We start from the raw sequence: 24160 nt of genomic DNA on the forward strand, positions 1-24160 counted from the left end.
GTTCTACGAGATTTCACTCCAGTTATGGAGGAAAGGGAAGGAGTATTTATTTATTTGAGGAGTATTTTTATTGTCTATTTATTTTTTTCAACAGCAATGAAATAATGCCTGGAAAAGCTCACTTTTTAATCATCTTTGTTTTTTGCGTACCTACTCCTCGCCTCCTCCTTAAGCCTCTAATGCAGTCGTTATAAACAATTTAATCTCTTTTTAATTAAAAAATAATGACGTTGATGATAATGATATTTTTTTTTTTCTACGTTCTACGAGATTTCACTCCAGTTCTGGAGGAAAGGGAAGGAGTATTTATTTATTAGAGGAGTATTTTTATTGTCTATTTATTTTTTTCAACAGCAATGAAATAATGCCTGGAAAAGCTCACTTTTTAATCATCTTTGTTTTTTATAAAATTACTGCATGAAATTGCCTATATTCGTCTTACAGCTTTCAATGTTAAAACAAGTGAATTTGTATGAATGCCTGATAATTATTTAGTTATGCAATGTGCAATAAATCTCGGAAATTTGCCACCTTTACCTCTTAGTTCTTAGATAGGTAGTACATGCTTCTTTTAGTTCTTAGATAGGTAGTAGGTACTACATGCTTCGATTTCATCATTAATTTTCTAATTTGATTTGTAACTTTTTGTCATACCTGTTATCATTTGTACGTACCCATCTACTTTACTTATTGTATGAATTTGCCACCTTTACCTCTTAGTTCTTAGAAAGGTAGTACATGCTTCAATTTCATCATTAATTTTCTAATTTGATTTGTAACTTTTTGTCATACCTGTTATCATTTGTACGTACCCATCTACTTTACTTATTGTATGTTTTCCATTTCTCTGTTCACAGGTAAGTTGCTCAATGATTCACCAGATGTTATGAAAAATTCGTGAATGGTGACTGGTGAGTGGTAGAAAGTTTCTAACGAAATAAATCCCTCGATCTCTTCCCTTCGCCACTGCAACAAATTATGAAACAAATGTGAAGTTCTTTGTTGCAAATTGCATTGCTCCCTCCCACCATCCCCCACTAACTCCCTCTCGTATAGGGGGCTCTCTCCCTCGCCTCCTAGTTCTCTACTACTAGTTGTTAGTTTTTCATATAAATCTGTTTCTAATGTCTTTTGTCTGGAAGAGAAGATTTCATCTGCAACTCGCATGACATTAGGAAATGACTCTACCAGGGCCGGAGCTACAACTTGAGTTTGCCCCAAGCTTACAAGTTTTATAATCTGATTGATTTGATTTTCCAAACAGTTCCGAAAACTTGGTCCAACGAATATATCTTTTAAGTCTGTACCGAATCTCACTTTTTTTTTTCATGAGGGGTACCCTACCTCTGAAGATGTTTTGCTCCACCAGCAATTGAAAAATGGAGGGTTTGACATAAATAGATGTACCACCCTGTAATGCCCTGTATACATAACGTACAGGGGGAGGTAGAACAGAGGTTACAATGGCGGTATGAAGTTGAAACGTGGAAAAGAACGTTTCAATGAACTTTGAGGTTACTATTTTTTTATTTAGTTTAAACATTAAAATAAAAAAAGTTCGAAAAATATGAATAAAAATGCTATATTAAAATATTCCATTCCATTGTTCTCGTATTTTGAATATCTATTTTCCACAAGAATATTTTGTTCGTGTTCAAAATATGCAGCGAATATTATTGTAAAATATTTTGTTTGCTTTCCACAAGTAATATTGATGGCAAATGTTTTCTATTCATACACATCCATAAAATGTTGAGAAGTAAAAGAAGAAGATCCATAAAGTGTAGATTCCAGGGGTATTTGATTATCATAAAATGGCAGAAAAATAACAACGCTCTCTTGTGATGATTTATGCAGAAAAAAAAGTTAACATTAATAAAATTGTTTTCTTTTATTATGTAGATGTATGTATAATGAATAATGAGAAATCTGCCTATCATTGTTTATGTTTTACCCTATTAGTATTGTTATGTATATAATAAAATTATAGAAAGTAGGTACAATGTTATTTTTTTTCATCGATGTGTCTGTTCTACAAAAACAACACTTGATAAATAGGACCCCGAAGATCTTGTCTGTTGCGGTCCATTTTCCGAAGGACCATATTGGTAATCCATCTATTTATCAGGGAGCACTGATAAATAGTTGAAGCCCTGATCAGTATCCAAACTATTGAAATAACGCGCAGCGTATGTAGCTGTTCAAATAAGTCAGCAGCGAAAACAACTTTGCTTGTTGTAAAGCAATTACAGCGATTTCCAAGATAAAGATCTCTTAAGGAAAGTAATTCAGCCGCTCTCTTGCTCTGTTCTTGTATCCTGTATCCGGGATTGTAGCTTTTTAAACTAAATTTGTTTCCTTTTTAGAAAAAGCTGAAAAAAAGGCTTGGCTGGGACTGTGGGGGGGGGAAAATGGGAGCTAATGGGGGAGGAAGGAATACTTGAACTTAAATTTAAGAGTGCAAGATATTTAATCCTGCTGGGGATTAGTGTGAAAAAAAGGCTTGGCTGGGACTGTGGGGAGGGGAAAATGGGAGCTAATGGGGGAGGAAGGAATACTTGAACTTAAATTTAAGAGTGCAAGATATTTAATCCTGCTGGGGATTAGTGTTTGGAAAACTTTTTGCATCTTTGAGAAAATTACGAGTATAGAGTGGAATTAGGGCAGCTTTTGGGCTGGTTGTTTAAACAAACTCTCTCTCTCTTATGTTGTGATTATGAATGTGCGTACTGTTCATATCCCATTAGTTGAAGAGGTTTGATAGAGGGACCTGTAACTGCCAAGGTTTTATCTTCCCGAAAGCGAAGAGAGAAGGAAGGTAGGATAGGAGAAAACCAGCCGTTCCGAGAACGAACCTTACTTGTACAAAATAAAATCCGCCCCGGGCAGGAATCGAAACCGCGATCCAGAGTGAGAAAGTAAGAGTCAAATGAGAAAAAAAATCCTCTTGAACTTGAAGGAAAAATAATACAAGAACACTTTCCTCTTATATTTTTAATGAATTGAAAAATAATGAATGAATAAATCAGAAGGAAAAGAGGAAGGGAAAACTCGACAAAAACAAATTAATGAAAAAAATAGAAAGTAATAATAATGAAGAAACCAAAAAGAGGAAGGGAGCAAAAACAATATTAATGAGGAAAATGAAGAAAACAAAAATTGTTCATTTGGATTGCAAAACAAGGGACCCAAACATGCTAAATTGCTAAAAGGTGTACGTACACGCTTTACGAATCTGTGTCATAGCATGCCCAGTCGCCTATAACCTACAGCTTTTGTATGTCTTTCAATAGGTTTGTATGCTTTGACTTTTCGTCGGGAAAGTCATTTATTTACGAGGCACCATCTCTTTAACATGGAATTTTTTCCGCTCCAAAACTGCCTCCTCATAAATTGGGAGCCAAGTGTTAAAATATGTAAAATAGGGGCTCTGATGTATATTAAGAAGCAGGGAGGGAGGTTTAGGCACAAAGGAAGGGAGAGGAGTACCTCCCTCTACTGTTGAAACATTTCTCTGGTAATTCAGAAATCAATAAAAAAAGTATGCATGTGGAGGAATTATTGTTATTTTATTTATTAAGCTCTTTGTTCCCATTCCTCTCTCTCTCCCTTACCTTTTCCCCCCTCTCTGCCTTCCTTTCTTCCCTCCCTCTTTCCCTCCTATCATTTCTCATTCCATTCCGCTCAGAACATTGGGGAATACCACCAACCAACGAGCATTGAAAATTCAAATTTCAACTTTTTACTTTTTTCACAACCTCTTTGGTGTCTCCGCACAGTGCAGGGTTAGGACAAGGTGTAACAAAATTGTTCCCATGTTTGACTGCTTTTTTTTTAGAAATTCCCTTTTTAAAATAGGACAAGGAAAGTCGTGTGGTGTTCACACCAAATTTTTATGGGTATACTGTGTTCATTGATTCAACCGTTTAGCTACATCACCATCCGCTAACTTTTTCGAAAATTTCTAAGGACTCCTTGGTCCTGAGAGGAAGCATTTCCAGACACGATGCTTCAAGAGTAATACCCTCCTCTTACTCTCAGATTATTTACACACAATGTTTTTCTTATTTTATTTTTTAAACAGAAAACATTTTCAAGTGAGAGTTAGTGACCCAGATTTTGTGACCGTCTGCTACTACTATGATACCCCCAAATTTTTGATATATTTCTTTCTTCTTTCTATGTATTGAAATGGGTATACTGTGTTCAATTGTTCATTGATTCAACCGTATAGCTACATCACCATCCGCTAACTTTTTTCGAAAATTTCTAAGTACTCCTTGTCCTGAGAGGAAGCATTTCCAGACACGAGGCTTCAAGAGTGATACCCTCCTCTTACTCTCAGATTATTTACACACAATTCTTATTTTATTTTTTAAACAGAAAACATTTTCAAGTGAGAGTTAGTGACCCAGATTTTGTGACCGTCTGCTACTACTATGATACCCTCTTGAAATATTTTCTTTTCTGGGACGTTGAGAAGGGACTATATGGGACGTATCCTCTAATCCCTACCCTGAACTATGATATAGGAGTTCTTTATTTTGAGTTAAATATTCTGCAACCTCTGACGTCTGTCAGCGTTAGGTCGCGGATTTGATTCCTGCCCGGGGGCGGATTTTATCCTAAACGATTTTCGGAAAGGCTGGCTTTCTCCTATCCTGTCTTCCTTCTCTCTCCGCTTTCGGAGCGGTAAGACCTTAGCTGTTAAAGTTCCCTTCATCAAACCTCTTGAAAATTTGTAGCACTAAAGTCCGAAATTTGAAATTTAGCCCAGCAGCACCGCGATTATCCAAGTGGTCACCCATTCGGATACCAACCACTTATAACGATGTTTAACTTCAATTAACGATCGTAAAGTGGTGCATTGAACGTACTAGCGAAACGCTTCTTGTAGATTGATAGCAGGTGCACTGGAGAAAAGTAATACTTCTTTGCGTTTTAGCACTAAAACGAAGAATCACTAGAGTTAGGTTTATCAGTTTGTGCTGACGAGTGACTAATGCTGTCACCCCAAGGTGCTGTCGGCCTCGTAAAAACGAAATTGAGGCGTCAATAAAAATTCAAGTACTAGGGTTTAAAGCACCTAAAAACTAACTAGCCTGAACATTTAGTTTCATTATTAGGATATTTTATTATAGATATTAGAAATGATATTTATTAATCACCAACACCACCCTGTAACACTGAACGCAGAAATCTTTGGAAAAATGAAGACTCTTGTCCTCTCAAAAGGAAATTAAGATGGGAAACAACTCAATTATGATTGGGGGACATTCATCTTTTGTGTTAAGAAGAGCGCTTGGAAAATTGAAAAACCTCACAATATTATTATCCTACAGGGTGTCCTCACTTTTGAAGTGTGTACCAGGCTACTAGGGAAATTCAAGTAATAGGGTTTAAAGCGCCTAAAAGGGGGGAAAAGTAGGGTTTAAAACACCTAAAAAATAACTAGCCTGAACATTTAGTTTTATTATTAATATTATGATATTAGAAATGATATTTATTAATCACCAACATCACCCTGTAACACTGAACGCAGAAATCTTTGGAAAAATGAAGACTCTTGTCCTCTCAAAAGAAAATTAAGATGGGAAACAACTCAATTATGATTGGGGGACATTCATCTTTTGTGTTGAGAAGAGCGCTTGGAAAATTGAAAAACCTCACAATATTATTATCCTACAGGGTGTCCTCACTTTTGAAGTGTGTACCAGGCTACTAGGAAATGCTTGTGTAATTCATTACTTAAGTACCAAGTATTAATGACATAAATGGACAGTTGGATAGTAGAAGAATTAAAGAAAGGAAAATATGGGAGAGATAAAGAGGGAAGATAATAGAAAGAGAAAGAATTTAAAAAGAAAAGGACAGGTAGGAAAATATCTCTGAAAGAAAAAAAGTACTGAATTGGTTAAGAGGGAAAGAGATAAAATTATACAAAGAAGGTAAGGAGAGTAAAAAGAGACAAGAAAGGTGAGAAGGAAAAGAAGAGTAAATAGAAGAGAAAGAGACAAGTTAATAAAGAAAAGTACAAGAAAGAGCAGATGAGAAAGGAAGGGTAAGAATACAAAAGGAGGGAAGGAGACACAATGATAGAGGGAAATATTACAAGAAAGAGGAGAACAAAAAAGGGAAAGGTGTGGAAAATGAGGGAAGAATATAAATTGATAAAGGGAGGTACAAGAGAAGATGAAAAACGAAAGGTGACAGGGCTGGAAAAGAAGGAATATAAATTGATAAAGGGAGGGACAGTAAAGGGAAGAAGGGTCAGAGGGACAAATGATAACACAGTATGTAAATATTGTAACGTGAGAGAAAAGTGGCAGGTGTAAAGTACATTAGGTACCTCTACTATGCTGCATTCAGTGAGTGAGGGTTTTATATAGGGTGTCAAGGAAAATAGTAAAGGATAGGACTGTACATGATGTTAAACAAAGTTCACTAACTATCCATCAAAGAAAAATGGGTCATCCACATATTGAAGCCCGGGGCCACAATTGGAGTTTAAAGCCGGTTTAAGTTTTACCCTTGAATTAAGCAATCTAATCGACTGGAAAAAATAAATAAATAAAACTTAAGAAAAATGGGTCATCCACATATTGAAGCCCCGAGCCACAATTGGAGTTTAAAGCCGGTTTAAGTTTTACCCTTGAATTAAGCAATCTAATCGACTGGAAAAAATAAATAAATAAAACTTAAACAAAGTTTAAACTTCGATTATGCATGGCCCCGGCCGGCCGTTAGGTGCACCAATCATAAATGTTCTGAATTTATTATGTTGATTAGAACTACAAAGCTTCGTTTGTGTCGATTTCATGTTTCATTTGAAATTCATAAAACGACAGTGTATTTTTACTCTGACTCACCCTGTATGCACATGCATTATACGATGTTTCTGGTGCATAAAATCATAAAAAAATAAAATGAAAACAGTAGAAAAATATTGCTCTCAGCACACTTTATAAAAATAGCCTGGAGTGTGTAGAGTTATATCCTCGCTAGCACGGTAAAAGCTAGGATCAGAGTGGATCAGCAGTATGAAGGTCACAGAGGTTTTAGATCAGCAGGTAGAATAAAGACTGAGATATCAATAGGTAGAATTTAGGAATAAGTATACAAGGCAGCAGTTCGTCAACTAACTGCTGAATGAGAGTCATTCAGCAAAAGCTGACATCAAATTGCGTTTCCCTTTCCAACTGCCTTGTGTCCTTATCAGCAGCCAAGAGTTGTCCTTAAGCTGTGTCCAAACATAGTCGACGACCATCGATCGATGTCGACTGAACCGTCCACACTGCCTCGATATGCTACCACTTCATTCACCTCGTCGCGTCGATCATATATTATGTGGACAGTGGACACACCTTTAGAGCTCTTGCATACATCTTGTTATTTTGAAGCTCTAGAAAAGTAGAATCTCTCTTTCAGTCAGCACTTCATGATCGATTAAAATCAAATAATGATGAACAAGAGAGAAGGAAGACAGGATAGGAAAAAGACAGCCGTTCCGAGAACGAACCTTATACGTTCAGGATAAATTCCGCCCCGGGCGGGAATCGAACCCGCGGCCTAGCACTTACAAGGCAGACGCCCCACCAACCAATCTGACTAGGTTGGCCAAATAACTCGAACCATGTTTCCATCTCGTATTCAGACTGATTGTGTATTTCGTATGCTCTGCTGACTCAAGTTGATGAAAATCTGCTGTTACTGGTATACTTTTGCTGCTGCTGCTGCTGCTGCTGCTGCGTGTTAAAATAGAAACGTGTTTGGAGTGTATCCTAAACAAATACAGCATGCATCACGTGGCATGATTCCATCTCGTATTGAGACTGATTGTGTATTACGTATGCTCTGCTGACTCAAGTTGATGAAAATCTGCTGTTACTGGTACTGTTCCTGCTGTTGTTGCTGCGTGTTAAAATAGAAACTTGTTCGGAGTGTATCCTAAACAAATACAGCATGCATCACGTGGCATGCTATTAAATCTGGAGAGGTAATAGTGCCTCCAAGCTTCAGTCTGAAGTGCTAAATTCCGCTCCATAAGATTTGTCTGACGTGTTTATTACGAGGATTGTTCAACGTAAGGGCTGATGGGATTGTACTTTGTACTCGGATTTTACTTAGGCCTTGTGCCAAGATACATAACTTGAATGGTTTGTGCCTAGAACTTGGTTAATGCCAGTTCTGAAACAACAGCTAGTTGCTTGCTGACTGGCAGGTTTCTATGGGTGTTGGTCTCCTATAGTAGAGTTCTTGTTAAATCTCGAGGTGTAGTCACCACCATGTGAGGCCAAAAGGGTTTGGACCATAAATTAAGAACCTTTGGTCCGTAAGGGCTTCATGTGGGGTTAAAAAGCTCTGATATACAATGTTTTCACCAGTCTTTTGTAGTGTAGTTCTTTATTTAGACTGCCGAAGTAGGACGTCTATAGTTCCTTTACGAGTTCCTCATCTATAGTTCATCGTATTCTATTTCAACAGTATTATATGTTGGTTGGTATCCCGTAACATATTTCTTTATATGTTGGTATCCCGTAACATATCGACCGTTTCGAGGTTTGTATTTTGTACAACTCTGGTTTATAATGATAAACATAAACAATTAGCGGATAGCGAAAACCCTTGGTTTACTGTTAAGGCATTGGATTGTGAAGGCACTGTGACGAGTTTAGGAATCCTATGACAATACTCTCAAAATTTCAAATTCTTTCAGCTCAGACTCTTCAACTTCAATGAAAGAATTACGTGGGTACGATGGAAGGCCATTTGTAATGCTACTCACACCCTTGAGACCTGGATCTGTCAACGTCTGAGACCGCCACACACGTTAAGATGATCTCTCAGACGGCTGATTTCTCAGAAAATAATAATTTTAAAAACATCCTCTTTGTCCTTTTCCTCCCTCCCATCCTCTTCTTACTTCTCCCTTCCCTCCCAATACACTTCACAACAAGCTGGGTCCGTCCCTCCGGGAATTTTTTAGCCTGTAGTTTATTCGATCGTGAATAAAGAAAATCAGTACCTATGTACCTACCTAATTTGTTTAATATTCAGTTTATTATTATTATTCTATATTTGATTTTTCGATTTTACTTTCATGTAATGATTTAAAATCAAGACTGGAGCCCGTTCTCCCTTTATTCCCAATATATTTCGTGTTCCTCCGCCTTCTCTTATTATTCCCAGAAAATGTCTGCCAATGTCTCTCCCAGTTTCTTCTCCTCCTCTTCTTCCTTCTCATTTATTATTACCAGACAATATTGTCTCCCACTGTCTGTCTGTATGATTATTAAATTTTTTTACCAACCTCAGTGGTGTAGTGGCTAACGCGTTGTTAATATTATTATTAGCATGCGAGAAGCAGCTCTTTAACTGCTAAGTACACATCCCATCCGTGGCACAAGCTCCGGCTTTTACGGATGGGTATACCATTTGTTATCTATTTAGTTGATGAGAAAATTGTTCTAAAAAACCAATAAATGGAAACTTATAAATAAATAAAAATAAATATCAGGTTTGTATGCTTTGACTTTTCGTCGGGAAAGTCATTTATTTACGAGGCACCATCTCTTTAACATAGAATTTTTTTTCCGCTCCAAAACTGCCTCCTCATAAATTGGGAGCCGAGTGTTAAAATATGTAAAATAGGGGCTCTGATGTATATTAAGAAGCAGGGAGGGAGGTTTAGGCACAAAGGGAGGTCAAAGGTTGGTGTCAGTTCTCCGAATTAAATAAAAGTTTTGACTTTTCCGGGAAGTTATAAATTAAATTCAACGCCTACACTGCCGTACCAGGGGCTTTTGAATGACTTATTGTCTGATTGGGACACAAAGTTACCCTATTCAGGCTGTTCACTGTTCAGACTTTAGAGATATTTTGGAAACGTTCTAGAATGGTAAAGGTGCTTCTCTGTGCTTCTACACTTTACATAGTTGAATTTTCATCTCCGAGTTATCAGCACCTGGGCGCTATGTCGAGCTGATGAGTTCCAATAAAAACGAAACACTTCTTGTAGATTGATAGCAGGTGCACTGGAGAAAAGCAATACTTCTTTGCGTTTTAGCACTAAAACGAAGAATCACTAGAGTTAGGTTTATCAGTTTGTGCTGACGAGTGACTAATGCTGTCACCAGGATGAGTGGCGGACATTCTGTAGACTGTGAACCCTACTCAAAACCTCGCATCAGTAATGGATCTTATTACCGAAATGGCCAGTCTGGGTCAAGAATTTGTCCCAGAGGGACCTGGGGACTGGGAGAGGGATTAGTGTGAAACTGTGGAAGCCGTGTGTCAGGACAGGTCAATCGACCAGCCACTCACTCCGAGACCGCCTGACAGACCACAGTCTATCAGACGGTCTGAGGATGAGTGGCGGACATTTCTGTGAACCCTACTCAAAACCTCGCATCAGTAATGGCTCTTATTACCGGAATGGCCAGTCTGGGTCAAGAATTTGTCCCAGAGGGACCTGGGGACTGGGAGAGGGATTAGTGTGAAACTGTGGAAGCTGGGAAATGAAATTCATGATAGTGTAAAGTTTGGAAATGAAAGTTCCCCGGGACTTTATATTATTGCTGTTTTGAAAAGTTTAACATGACACCCCGGACTCGATTTAATAAATGTTCACGACGACCTTTGATTCAGCATGACCTGAATATTTCACGTACTTTCCTTGTAACGAACTGGGTTACATAGTTTGTCGAAGTCGATTGATATTGACTGGTCCCCATATACGAGTAAAGTAAATGAGATGAACGGATTTTGGCGGAAAAGAAAGACAGGCAACGTGTGTCAGGACAGGTGTTTCCCTCTGCATTTCTCTGTTAATCTTCATCTCCCTCTGGAACCTTCTCCAATCCACCCTTTTGCCTAGTCCTCACATTACAGCATTACACACGCCTTGGAATTTCCTCTTTGACCTTATCTTTGTCTACATGGACACAATACCTAACATTCTTTATGTATGTTGGAGCCTTATCTGGATTCTTCTACTTGTAAAGTAAACAAGTTTTCCAAGAACAACAGGGTGACATGAAAGTCCTGGGCCTCCTGTGTGTGTAATTTTTTAAAACCTTTTCGTTCATATGCAACTTTCCTACACTCAGATCCAGCCCGAATGTCCGTTTTTGGCACACCCTGTTGTTTGTCCGTCACAGATTAACTTTATTATTTTCTAAAGATCTAAAGTAACAAGTTTGCAACAAAAAAGTCCGTGAGAGCTGACATGAGTAGTTGATGAGAATGAGTATATCCGAAACAGATGTTGTACATATAAAACCTTACGTTGAGAGTGTGAAGTAAGGTATGTAGAAAGAAAGACATCCTCCTTAGGTGAGGTATGCCACCTGCAAATTATTTTAGTCGGTGATTCATTACGGTTGGAGTATGGTTCATCCCACCAAGTCAAAACACGATCAAAACCAGGGCTTTTACGAGTAAAACGTATTATTTTTATTTAATAACAAAAAATAGCTCACATATTTTTAAGCTCTAATAATGCCGTCTGTTAAACAAGCCATAACCTCACAAAAGCCTAACAAAACAATAAATGTACGTACCTACTGATTCGGTACACCATTGTCCCTAGGTTTTTCATTTTCAAATCTGTCGCCATTCGGGGGAGAATTTGTAAAAAAAAAAAAAAAAAAATCCACTCTCTCTCTCTCTGTGTGTTGAGATTTTGAATAAAAGGGAGGAGAAATTTACTGGGAATAGAAATATGGGAAAGGTAGAATGAAAGGGGGAGAGGGGAGGGTAAAGATTGGGACAGAAGGGAGAGATGACAAAGTGGGATAAGGGAGAGGAGAGGACAGATTGGGACACAAAAGCAATGGTGGTGACAACAATTGGACGAGACATTTTTCCGAATCAATGGAACTGAATGGCAATCCTAATTGTAATTATTATAAACCTCTCCCTCCTCCGCCTTCTCTTATTATTCCCAGAAAATGTCTGCCAATGTCTCTCCCAGTTTCTTCTCCTCCTCTTCTTCCTTCTCATTTATTATTACCAGACAATATTGTCTCCCACTGTCTGTCTGTATGATTATTAAATTTTTTTACCAACCTCAGTGGTGTAGTGGCTAACGCGTTGTTAATATTATTATTAGCATGCGAGAAGCAGCTCTTTAACTGCTAAGTACACATCCCATCCGTGGCACAAGCTCCGGCTTTTACGGATGGGTATACCATTTGTTATCTATTTAGTTGATGAGAAAATTGTTCTAAAAAACCAATAAATGGAAACTTATAAATAAATAAAAATAAATATCAGGTTTGTATGCTTTGACTTTTCGTCGGGAAAGTCATTTATTTACGAGGCACCATCTCTTTAACATAGAATTTTTTTTCCGCTCCAAAACTGCCTCCTCATAAATTGGGAGCCGAGTGTTAAAATATGTAAAATAGGGGCTCTGATGTATATTAAGAAGCAGGGAGGGAGGTTTAGGCACAAAGGAAGGGAGAGGAGTACCTCCCTCTACTGTTGAAACATTTCTCTGGTAATTCAGAAATCAATAAAAAAAGTATGCATGTGGAGGAATTATTGTTATTTTATTTATTAAGCTCTTTGTTCCCATTCCTCTCTCTCTCCCTTACCTTTTCCCCCCTCTCTGCCTTCCTTTCTTCCCTCCCTCTTTCCCTCCTATCATTTCTCATTCCATTCCGCTCAGAACATTGGGGAATACCACCAACCAACGAGCATTGAAAATTCAAATTTCAACTTTTTACTTTTTTCACAACCTCTTTGGTGTCTCCGCACAGTGAAGGGTTAGGACAAGGTGTAACAAAATTGTTCCCATGTTTGACTGCTTTTTTTTTAGAAATTCCCTTTTTAAAATAGGACAAGGAAAGTCGTGTGGTGTTCACACCAAATTTTTATGGGTATACTGTGTTCATTGATTCAACCGTTTAGCTACATCACCATCCGCTAACTTTTTCGAAAATTTCTAAGGACTCCTTGGTCCTGAGAGGAAGCATTTCCAGACACGATGCTTCAAGAGTAATACCCTCCTCTTACTCTCAGATTATTTACACACAATGTTTTTCTTATTTTATTTTTTAAACAGAAAACATTTTCAAGTGAGAGTTAGTGACCCAGATTTTGTGACCGTCTGCTACTACTATGATACCCTCTTGAAATATTTTCTTTTCTGGGACGTTGAGAAGGGACTATATGGGACGTATCCTCTAATCCCTACCCTGAACTATGATAGTGAATGTCTTTATTTAGAGTTAAATATTCTGCAACCTCTGATGTCTGAGTGGGTATCCCACTTGGCTTGTAGCTCGAAAGAGTCGAAATGCTGCCTTGTCAGCGTTAGGTCGCGGGTTCGATTCCTGTCCGGGGGCGGATTTTATCCTAAACGATTTTCGGAAAGGCTGACTTTCTTCTATCCTATCTTCCTTCTCTCTCCGCTTTCGGAGCGGTAAGACCTTAGCTGTTCAAGTTCCCTTCATCAAATCTCTTGAAAATTTGTAGCACTTATAAGTCCGAAATTTGAAATTTAGCCCAGCAGCACCGCGATTGTCCAAGTGGTCACCCATTCGGATACCAACCACTTATAACGATGTTTAACTTCAATTAACGATCGTAAAGTGGTGCATTGAACGTACTATCTCCACAAAATGAAATTATTACTGAGAATCTCATAATTAAATGAGGATGGGATCAAACAGAGCTTTGGAGGAAGAAAAAATGGGTATGAAAATGGGAATATGGGGTGGCGGAGAGTTCGGACTGTTTCAACTGTGTTAACCTTTTTCCAGCTTAGGGGTTTTTAACACCTTAGCGCATTGAACGTACTATTGCCGCTGGCTCATTTCCACGTTTAAAACTGGAGGTATGGAAGAGGCTGCAACAATAACATATTGAAATAAAAGCAGCCCAGATATGAGAATGGTGTATGAGGGCTGAAGAATGTTCAATACTTCTGCCTGGGAGGTTTAATTGTGTAATTAGGTTATTCTGTTCTGTGCATTCTGTATGCTCTGGTAAAATGTACATATTGTACATTGAAAATGTTCTTCGTATTTAGATTTCCACATAGTTTTTCCGTGTTGTACGTAGTAAAATAATTGTTATATGTATGTTCTATGGATTCTACATAGTTTCTCTTGTGCATCATACATTGTATCATTAGATAGGAAAATTTAGTTAAAATATCTCTGAAAGAAAACTAGTACTGAATTGGTTAAGAGGGAAAGAGATAAAATTATGCAAAGGTAAGGAGAGTAAAAAGAGAAAGAGACAAGTTAATAAAGAAAAGTACAAGAAAGATGAGATGAGAAAGGAAGGGTAAGAATACAAAAGGAGGGAAGGAGACACAATGATAGAGGGAAACATTACAAGAAAGAGGAGAACAAAAAAGGGAAAGGTTAAAGGAGTGGAAAATGAGGGAAGAATATAAATTGATAAAGGGAAGTACAAGAGAAGATGAAAAACGAAAGGTGACAGGGCTGGAAAAGAAGGAATATAAATTGATAAAGGGAGGGACAATAAAGGGAATGAAGGGTCAGAGAGACAAATGATAACACAGTATGTAAATATTGTAACGTGAGAGAAAAGTGGCAGGTGTAAAGTACATTAGGTACCTCTACTATGCTGCATTCAGTGAGTGAGGGTTTTATATAGGGTGTCAAGGAAAATAGTAAAGGATGGGACTGTACATGGATGTTAAACAAAGTTCACTAACTATCCATCAAAAATGGGTCATATACATAATTATTAAAGCCCGGGGCCACAATTGGAGTCGGTTTAAGTTTTACCCTTGAATTAAGCAATCTAATCGACTGGAAAAAAAAATAATAATAATAAAACTTAAACAAAGTTTAAACTTCGATTATGCATGGCCCCGGCCGGCCCTTAGGTGCACCAATCATATATAAATGTTCTGAATTTATCATGTTGATTAGAACTACAAAGCTTCGTTTGTGTCAATTTCATGTTTCATTTGAAATTCATAAAACGACCGTGTATTTTTACTCTGACTCACCCTGTATGCACATGCATTATACGATGTTTCTGGTGCATAAAATCATAAAAAATAAAATGAAAACAGTAGAAAAATATTGCTCTCAGCACACTTTATAAAAATAGCCTGGAGTGTGCAGGGTTAAATTTCATGTTTCATTTGAAATTCATAAAACGATCGTGTATTTTTACTCTGACTCACCCTGTATGCACATGCATTATACGATGTTTCTGGTACATAAAATCATAAAAAATAAAATGAAAACAGTAGAAAAATATTGCTCTCAGCACACTTTATAAAAATAGCCTGGAGTGTGCAGGGTTATATGCTCGTTAGCACGGTAAAAGCTAGGATCAGCAGTCATTCAGCAGAAGCTGACATCAAATCGCGTTTCCCTTTCCAGCTGCCTTGTGTCCTTATCAGCAGCCAAGAGTTGTCCTTAAACTGTGTCCAAATACAGTCGACGACCATCGATCGATGTCGACTGAACCGTCCACACTGCCTCGACATGCTACCACTTCATTCACCTCGTCGCGTCGATCATATATTATGTGGACAATGGACACACCTTTAGAGCTCTTGCATACATCTTGTTATTTTGAAGCTCTAGAAAAGTAGAATCTCTCTCTCAGTCAGCACTTCATGATCGATTTGCATACATCTTGTTATTTTGAAGCTCTAGAAAAGTAGAATCTCTCTCTCAGTCAGCACTTCATGATCGATTAAAATCAAATAATGATGAACAAGAGAGAAGGAAGACAGGATAGGAAAAAGACAGCCGTTCCGAGGTCATGAAACCTCTCATCCAGAGAACCCACACTTAATCCATCTCCGGCAATGGCGTAGTTGGGTATCATTTTGAAGCCTGGAGGGTCGTTTTCTCCAGTTTTGTTAAACGCAGTTAATAACGGCGAACTTTTTAATTGTTTCCCTCCACCACGCCGGTCCCCATGGCAGTGTAATTTTTGTACCAGGTTTGCCAATTATGTGATATGCAAGTCAGGGGATGTAACTTCGTTTGGAGGTGTACAGATTGTACCAGTATTTGTTCTACGAAAATTAAGTTACATCAAATGCAAGTCAGAAGTCACTTTATTTCAAGTTTCAACCGATCATCACAGTTACTTCTGTCGCCTTTTGAAATTCCTGATATAATTAAGCAACTCTCTGGGAATTTTTGTCAAGAAAGTTTCAAGAAAATTAATCTTCACTTTGTGACCCGTGGTGATCCAAAGGGGTTTCCGTTTTTCGTAAAGAAAAGTAACTTGATCTCTTTTAGGTGAAAAAAAGTAAAAGCGCCCGAGAAAAATTATAACCCTAGAAAGGAAAGTAGGAAACTTTATAAAGGTATAATTTTCATTTGCGCTTAATTTATTTTGTAAAAAAAAGGCCTAAAAAAGAAGGAAAAACTCCTTGTAGGGCTGTGGGCGTTGTTCCTTGGCAAATATACGTACAGAGTACCACGAGTTAAAAATGTTGGTTGTGGAATGGCGTAAATTTAAACTTGGGAACAACAATAAAAAACCTCCTGGTTTGTATTTTACCCCCTAAACTGGGATAGGCATGAGCCATAAGTTGTCCAGACTACCTATACTTTCCTATACCAAAGTTGACGAAGGTGGTATTTACACAATCTTGAGGAAATTTCAAGCTCCTACGCTCCTTTAAGTTCAGTAATTTTGTCCATTTGGGTGAACAACTTGCTAATCTTATGCTTAAACACATCAGCTCTATCATGATTGTGTGTGTTTGATAACCTAAGAGCGGATCAGTGAAAAGAAGAAAGCTCAATTTCAAACGACAATAATGAACACCGGAGAGAAGAAAGAATCGTACGATTACTGACCATGTTCATTGGAACGGAGTAAAAAAATGTTGATGAAACCATAACGACGGATATAAATAAAATCCTCGGTACTAGAGACTCGTATAAGAAAGGGATCAGAGAGACAAGGGAAGGATATTCGGGGACCGAAAAGGGCAGAATTCGGAATTTGAAAAGTTGAAGAGATAAAAAAGAAAAGCTTGTAATTTCATCCTTCGGGATATCCATTGGGTTTGGAGGAAAAAAAGTGAGTTGGAAAATTGTAAAGGTAAAATGAATGTGGTGAAAGTGAAGTGCTACGGAGGAAGGGGTAGGAGTTGTGAGGTATTCAATGTATGGGACAAATGGTACTAGAAAGGAAAGGGACATGGTAAAGTGTACGGTACAGGGGACAATAAAGGGGAAAAGGTAAAGTGGACGGACGATTGCAAAGGGTCAGCTAATACCTTATTATTCTTTGTAGAGGGATGAAAAGGAAGGCGGGGGAAAAACTCATCCAAACTGGAATTTGAATTCAGATTATATATCTCTTGGAATGATATCTCGGGGTTTTTTTTCCATTCAAACTTAAATCAAGTAGAGAACGTTCAATAGTGAGATCCGAAAAGTTCAATAGTGAGATCCGTTTCTACAAATCTATATCTTTTCTTAATCATCAACATTTTTTCCTTTTTATGTATTTTTGTGTGTTGCCAAGTTTATTTTTCAAATGCACGACTTCATCTCTGCTCAAAATTACGTTTTCTTCAAAAGCAGTTTTACTTGATAAGTCTGGTTATTTTGAACTGGTGTTGAAGTCTAATTCTGCTTGGGATTGTAATCTCAACATCTACCAAGGTAATTTACTCCCAAAAATGGTTTATGTTGGTTGGTGTTTCTTCGAACAGCATATTCTACAGACACTTTTAGCTCCACTTTGCTGGAAAGTTATGAACATCAACGTTACCGCTGAAGTGCCAAATTTACAAGAAACATATTCCCAATAACCCAATTTTATAATACAAAATTTATATTAACCAGACTTTGTTTTCGGAGCACTTTTTTCCCCCCCATTCGCTCAATTTTGAAAGATTTATTGTACCCGTTGTCACCATCACCCTCTTCGGAAACATCTTCCCTTGCAGCCATTCTGCGAACCCTACACCTCTTACACTCATATTTATGAACAAGAATGATCGTTCTTAGATCAGTCTCAAGTCAAAATTGACCAATCAAATGCCTTGAGACTATGCTTAGCACGAACTTAAGAGCCAGCATTTTGTTCATAAATATGGGTGTAAGTCTATAAAATGCACAGTACATGGACACAAAACGGCGTTTCGCTTGGTGATTCCACGGCATTCGACTTTCTCGTGGCACGTTTTCCACAGTCCCTCCCAAACGACAACGTGCCCAGGCACCCATATCTTTGTCCAGAATCCAGAACTTGGTGCACACATATTTTATCATCATAATTAGCTGGTTAACAAGATAACAAGTGTGTAAACTGTGCAATGATTAGAGGCGTGCCTCAGGGAGATCTACTAACTCACAACAGTGTCTATTATTAAACGTAATTATGGGTAAATTGTGTTTTTTGTAAAAGTTTCCCTTCCTCGTTGGTCGGAGAGTAAGATACGTTGAGAAATTGAAAACACAAAATTGTTGTATATTGAATAGTTTGTAGACGTGAACAGGTACTTTGAGCTCATTTATAGCAGATAAGTGACCATTTGACCAAGGTGTATAGCTGTATACAGAGTGTCTCTCTTGCCATTTTAGTTAACGCTATGAACAGCTAATGCTTACATAAAATACATGCCTTTTCAGCGTTGAAAATGGGAAAATTAATCAGCTTTGAATAACTTATGTTAAACAGATAACGAGGTAAAGCTACCGTACGCACACAAAACCTAATGGAATGAAACATTATGAGCTGAGAATGTCGTATATCTAATATTTCGTCCCGCCATTTTGTTTAGGTCTCAAACAAAGAGGAAAAACGCGCAATAAAGAAACACACGAAGCGTTTTTGTCTCTTTGCTTGAGTGCACTTGATTATTTAGCAACAGCGAGGGAATATTACGGTATACAATAACAGTTTTGATGTTTTGTAAATATGTTTTATTGTGTATGCGTCTTCCTGTGTTGGTGTTGTTATTGCCTCTGAGACAATGTTGGGTGCAAGAGATACACCTAATATTGTCATATTAGGGCTTTATCTTGTTGGAAAAAGATTAGAAAAGGTCATGATTTCATGAAAATATGATTTTTTTGGACCACTATGAACCGACAGACAATACAGGTATAGTTAAAAGCCAAGTCCAAAACTTACTAAAACCGAAGGTAAAAAAATTGTTCAAGATCTACCGTCAAAAACACTTCCAACAAGTAATGAAAGACTTCTTTGGGAGACTAATTGTAAGGGAGAATGGTATGGATGTCATTGTGAAGATACCTCCTAACCTCCTCACCACAAGAACCTATTTAGTATTCCCAGCGCACCGAAGAAAACTAGAAGTGTGGAAACACTATACTGAGAACTGAAAAATAAAGGAAAGGGAAAAAGGAAACCCCACCGGCTGCTTCACATAACGAGACATCCCTACACAATACTTACAGACGTTCACGAAATGAAAATGAAGTTCTCCAAGGTGATAAGAAACGAGAACATTTGCTATACGAGACATCCCTACACAATACTTACAGACGTTCACGAAATGAAAATGAAGTTCTCCAAGGTGATAAGAAACGAGAACATTTGCTATTAGAATGAATCTTGGAATGAGGAGGAAAAGAGATGAAATAAAGAATAAAGCACATGAAAATGCAGCGAATCAGGGAAGATTAAACGGTGAGAACTCTCTTGGATATAGTCTGGCTGGGGGACTTTAAACAGGGAGTATACCAGCCTGAATTTCCCTTGAAAGCACATGGAAATGCAGCGAATCAGGGAAGATTAAACGGTGAGAACTCTCTTGGATATAGTCTGTCTGGGGGACTTTAAACAGGGAGTATACCAGCCTGAATTTCCCTTGCTAAAGAAATAGCAAAGGTTGAGTGCGAAGGGCGTCCACTTGTAAAAGAAGAAGAGAAGAAGATCATCTAGGACTTATTGCTATTGAATTCAATTAAAGAAATGAGTGTTTGGATACAAGAAAGACATTTCAATAAAGGAAATGGAGTCGTCCAATGCTGACGTCGGGTAATAAAACAGTGAATATTTGCACTCTTCGTTGATGGAAAAGATAACGCCTGATAATGATCCTAATTTATGAAAGGAATTGAAAATCACCTTAGTTAGGGCTGATTGAGAGGCTGACGAAAAACGCCGACCCCGTCTGTACACGGGAAAAGGCGAAGAAAAAGAAGAAGAGAAGAAGATCATCTAGGACTTATTGCTATTGAATTCAATTAAAGAAATGAGTGTTTGGATACAAGAAAGACATCTAAAGAAATAGCAAAGGTTGTCCACTTGTAAATTTTTAGCCAAAACCAAATGTCAACCCAAAGGAATCACCTTAGTTAGGGCTGATGGAGAGACTGACGAAAAACGCCGACCCCGTCTGTACACGGGAAAAGGCGAAGAAAAAGAAGAAGAGAAGAAGACCATCTAGGACTTATTGCTATTGAATTCAATAAAAGAAATGAGTGTTCGTATATAAGAAAGACATTTCAATAAACGAAATGGAGTCGTCCAATGCTGACATCGGGTAATAAAACAGTGAATATTTGCACTCTTCGTTGATGGAAAAGATAACGCCTGATAATGATCCTAATTTATGAAAGGAATTGAATTTACCATCCTTGAGCTTCGAAGAGTCTGTTTATTATAATGTAAAATCCCTTCAGCTAAAGACATACGTAAAGGTTTTGGGTTGTACCTCCCCTGAGAGTGCCCCCTGCATGAATGAAAATTGTTAATAGCTATAGAAATGAATGAAAAGAATAATATGCATCTCTACACACACATGGTTGAAGCTGTATGGAGAAAAATATAATAATATTTTAATGGAAAAGAAATGAAAACTCCCTGTTTTCCTTCTCACTTATGTAATGTTGAAATTAAACAAAATTGCACTCTGCTTACTCCGGGATTCCCCGCTTTCTTTTCTGTTGATGAAATTGTTGATTGATTTTTGAGGAACAGAAATCTGCTCTTTGGTTTTACCTGATATACAGTAAGTATACAAAATTGCATGTGGGACATTAAACCAGAATTAATGTGAGCTTTCAGGGTTTTGTTCAGATTGGAAAAACATGTGTTCCAGGTTAGAAGTTCTAGCCCTATGTTCATAAATCCTTCGGAATTCTTCATTATTTCCATGGAAAATGTGAATTCCATAGTAAACAATGCTCCGAATCCACAAAGTACAATGAATACTTTCTGTAGAATGTGGGAAGCAACAAAGGCGTGTAACCATTTGTACACAATCTTCATCACAGGTTTACAATTTATTTAGGATTATGTCGTTTTCACATTTTGCGTGCCACCCATACGATGTACGGATTTCCTTCTTGGAAATTCTTTCCGTTTTTTCCTCTGTCACAAAATGAATTGTGTAAAATACAGCTATAGAAAAAGTTAACGTGATGACGTCACAATGACGCCTGTCCTCTGACACAGTAGACAGCACTGATGAACAAAACAGATTGTGATGCTCTTGAAGCTCAGCTTTCGTGCTGTGATACAACTTCTACAAATAAACATAGATGAAGATGTCGAAATAATGCTTACAAATGTCGAAATAATGTTTAACAGGGGTTTGCTCACGCGCGTTCACAAGAAAAACAACACCCGGAAGAAGGAATATATGTCAGCAACGGAAAATGAATCAGCGGGCGTGGAAAACATTCGAGACTGAAAGCTGTTCTGCAGCCGACAGTTCTGTTGTGGAAAACCCCCCAAAAAAAAAAAAAAAAAAAAACGGTCGAAAAAGCGGTAAAATGCCGCCAACCGTTGCACCGATCAGTTTCGTGTCGCATCCTTGTCACATTTTACATCTACATACCAAATTTCAAGTCTCTAGCTCTTACCGTTCTCGAGATATTTTGTTTACAGACAGACAGACAGAAGGACAGCCAGACAGACAGACACACGGACCAATGGCTGAAACTTTTTATTTCGGCTCTAGGGACCTCAAAACGTGTTTTGGCACTAAAAAACTGACCATCGAAAATTTGACCCGATTACATTACTTTCCTTCCTATAGGATAAGGAAAGTAAAAATGAAGGAAGAGAATGTAGTGGGAAAGGAAATGGTATAGGAATTGAGGAGAAGATGAAGAAGAGAAAGAAAGTCTAGAACTGACAAGAACTGTAGCTATCTCAATGGTGGTACGATCTGTGATGGAGAGATTGAGGTAAAATTTAAAGCAACTTTGTGGGAAATTTTTGGTTCAAGAACGCACAAAGAATAATGTTGACAGTGTATTATGTACCTATATTACAGATACAAAATGTCTTGACTTTCGAGGTTGGCATGGTGAAAATGCCTTAAAATTGACAAACAGAAATTCAACATGAATTAAAAGCCAAGCCCAAAACTTACTAAAACCGAAGGTAAAAAAATTGTTCGAGATCTACCGTCAAAAACACTTCCAACAAGTAATGAAAGACTTCTTTGGGACTATTATGTCTGTTTTCATTTCGCCCCCTCGTGAAATCAGCACTGAATTTAATCTCCATCATATTTCAAAGGTTAAAATAAATTTAACACCTAGAAACCTCTCTCTCAATTCATCTAGTCGGTGAAAATAGAATGAAAACTTGGGCTTCTATTAACCCATTTTGTAGCCTCTTACCGTTTTCTGATCACCTAAAGGTGAGAGGGAGGAGGAGAACGATATAAAAACACAAAACTTTGCCTCAGTATGTCAAAGTACCGCCTTGTTTGTAATATCTGATGTTTAACTATTAAGAGTACATATTGATGTACATTGTAAAGGTTGTACAAGTGCCCCTAGGATATTCTTTGACAAAAGTTTTACACACCCCGGAATGTAAAATGTGTATTGTGTACACTTTGCTTTACATATTGGGTAGGGTGACTAGAGAAAGGTCTTATGGATTCCAAAAATGCATCTTGAATTCCAAAAATGCAGAATGGACAGACATGTTTTAAACAAGTTCTAAAGATTGCAGTTTTTATCTTTTTTCCTCACTCTTTGTCATCCTATTCGTACTAGGAATAAGAAGAAATAGGTCTTCACTTGACTAAATTAAACAACTTCATTGATGGAAAAGACTCTTTTTTGTTCTAATGCCCAATATTCATTTATCTCAATCAGGTCAACAGAGTTTCAAATCTGAGAAGTTCAAAATCCCAAGTGTGCCACAAGGGTACTTGCTTTGTCCCGAAAGTGGGTTTTCCATCATCGAATTCTATTTCACTTTTCTTATCCAAGATTTAATAAGAAAATCATAAAGTTTGGAAAGTTGGCGAAATAGTCTCCTAGAGGAGAAGATATCATAAATATCGTGGTAAAAGTTTTGCGCCAAAGTTTTTCGAGTATCAACCAGGAGGCACTTGGAGCTTTCTTTCTTCGTCAAAAGTTTACAGACTTTCAAGTCTCGGTTTCTTTGTTTTTTTCTTCTTAAAAAATGGAAGAGTTAAATGTGTCTAGTGTACTTCATACAGGACGTAAGGTTGCTATTTGCAAGATGACATTTTAAAACAATGATTGATGGAATCAAATTTGCTCATGAAAAAGGAATCAATTTCAACTTTCAAAGAACTTTTCGTAGATGACATTTTAAAACAATGATTGATGGAATCAAATTTGCTCATGAAAAAGGAATCAATTTCAACTTTCAAAGAACTTTTCGAATCTTTCTCACTGTTATAATTAAAATTAATGAACATTTTAAATATTATTTTTATGTATGTATAAGTATGTTGATGAAATATCCTGTGCAATTTCTAAATATCGCTGTAAGATGGTCTGAAGTTTCTTCATTAGCTCAACTGTTCAAAGAAGAGCAAAAAATACATTATTTACTGTCACTATAGTTTCCAAAGTGCCGAAACTGTCGGGAATTAGTGGTATGATATTTCGGATAAAGTGTTTTTTTTTTTGTTTTGTTTTTTTTTTGTTTGTTTGTTTTTTTGTTTTTTTTTTTTTTTTTTTTTTAAAACCAAATGTCAATCCAAAGGAATCACCTTAGTTAGGGCTGATTGAGAGGCTGACAAAAAACGCCGACCCCGTCTGTACACGGGAAAAGGCGAAGAAAGAGAAGAAGACCATCTAGTACTTATTGCTATTGAATTCAATAAAAGAAATGAGTGTTTGGATATAAGAAAGACATTTCAATAAACGAAATGGAGTCGTCCAATGCTGACATCGGGTAATAAAACAGTGAATATTTGCACTCTTCGTTG

Source organism: Diaphorina citri, unplaced genomic scaffold (assembly GCF_000475195.1).
Source record: "Diaphorina citri unplaced genomic scaffold, Diaci psyllid genome assembly version 1.1 scaffold417, whole genome shotgun sequence".
NCBI classification, from domain to species: domain Eukaryota; kingdom Metazoa; phylum Arthropoda; class Insecta; order Hemiptera; family Psyllidae; genus Diaphorina; species Diaphorina citri.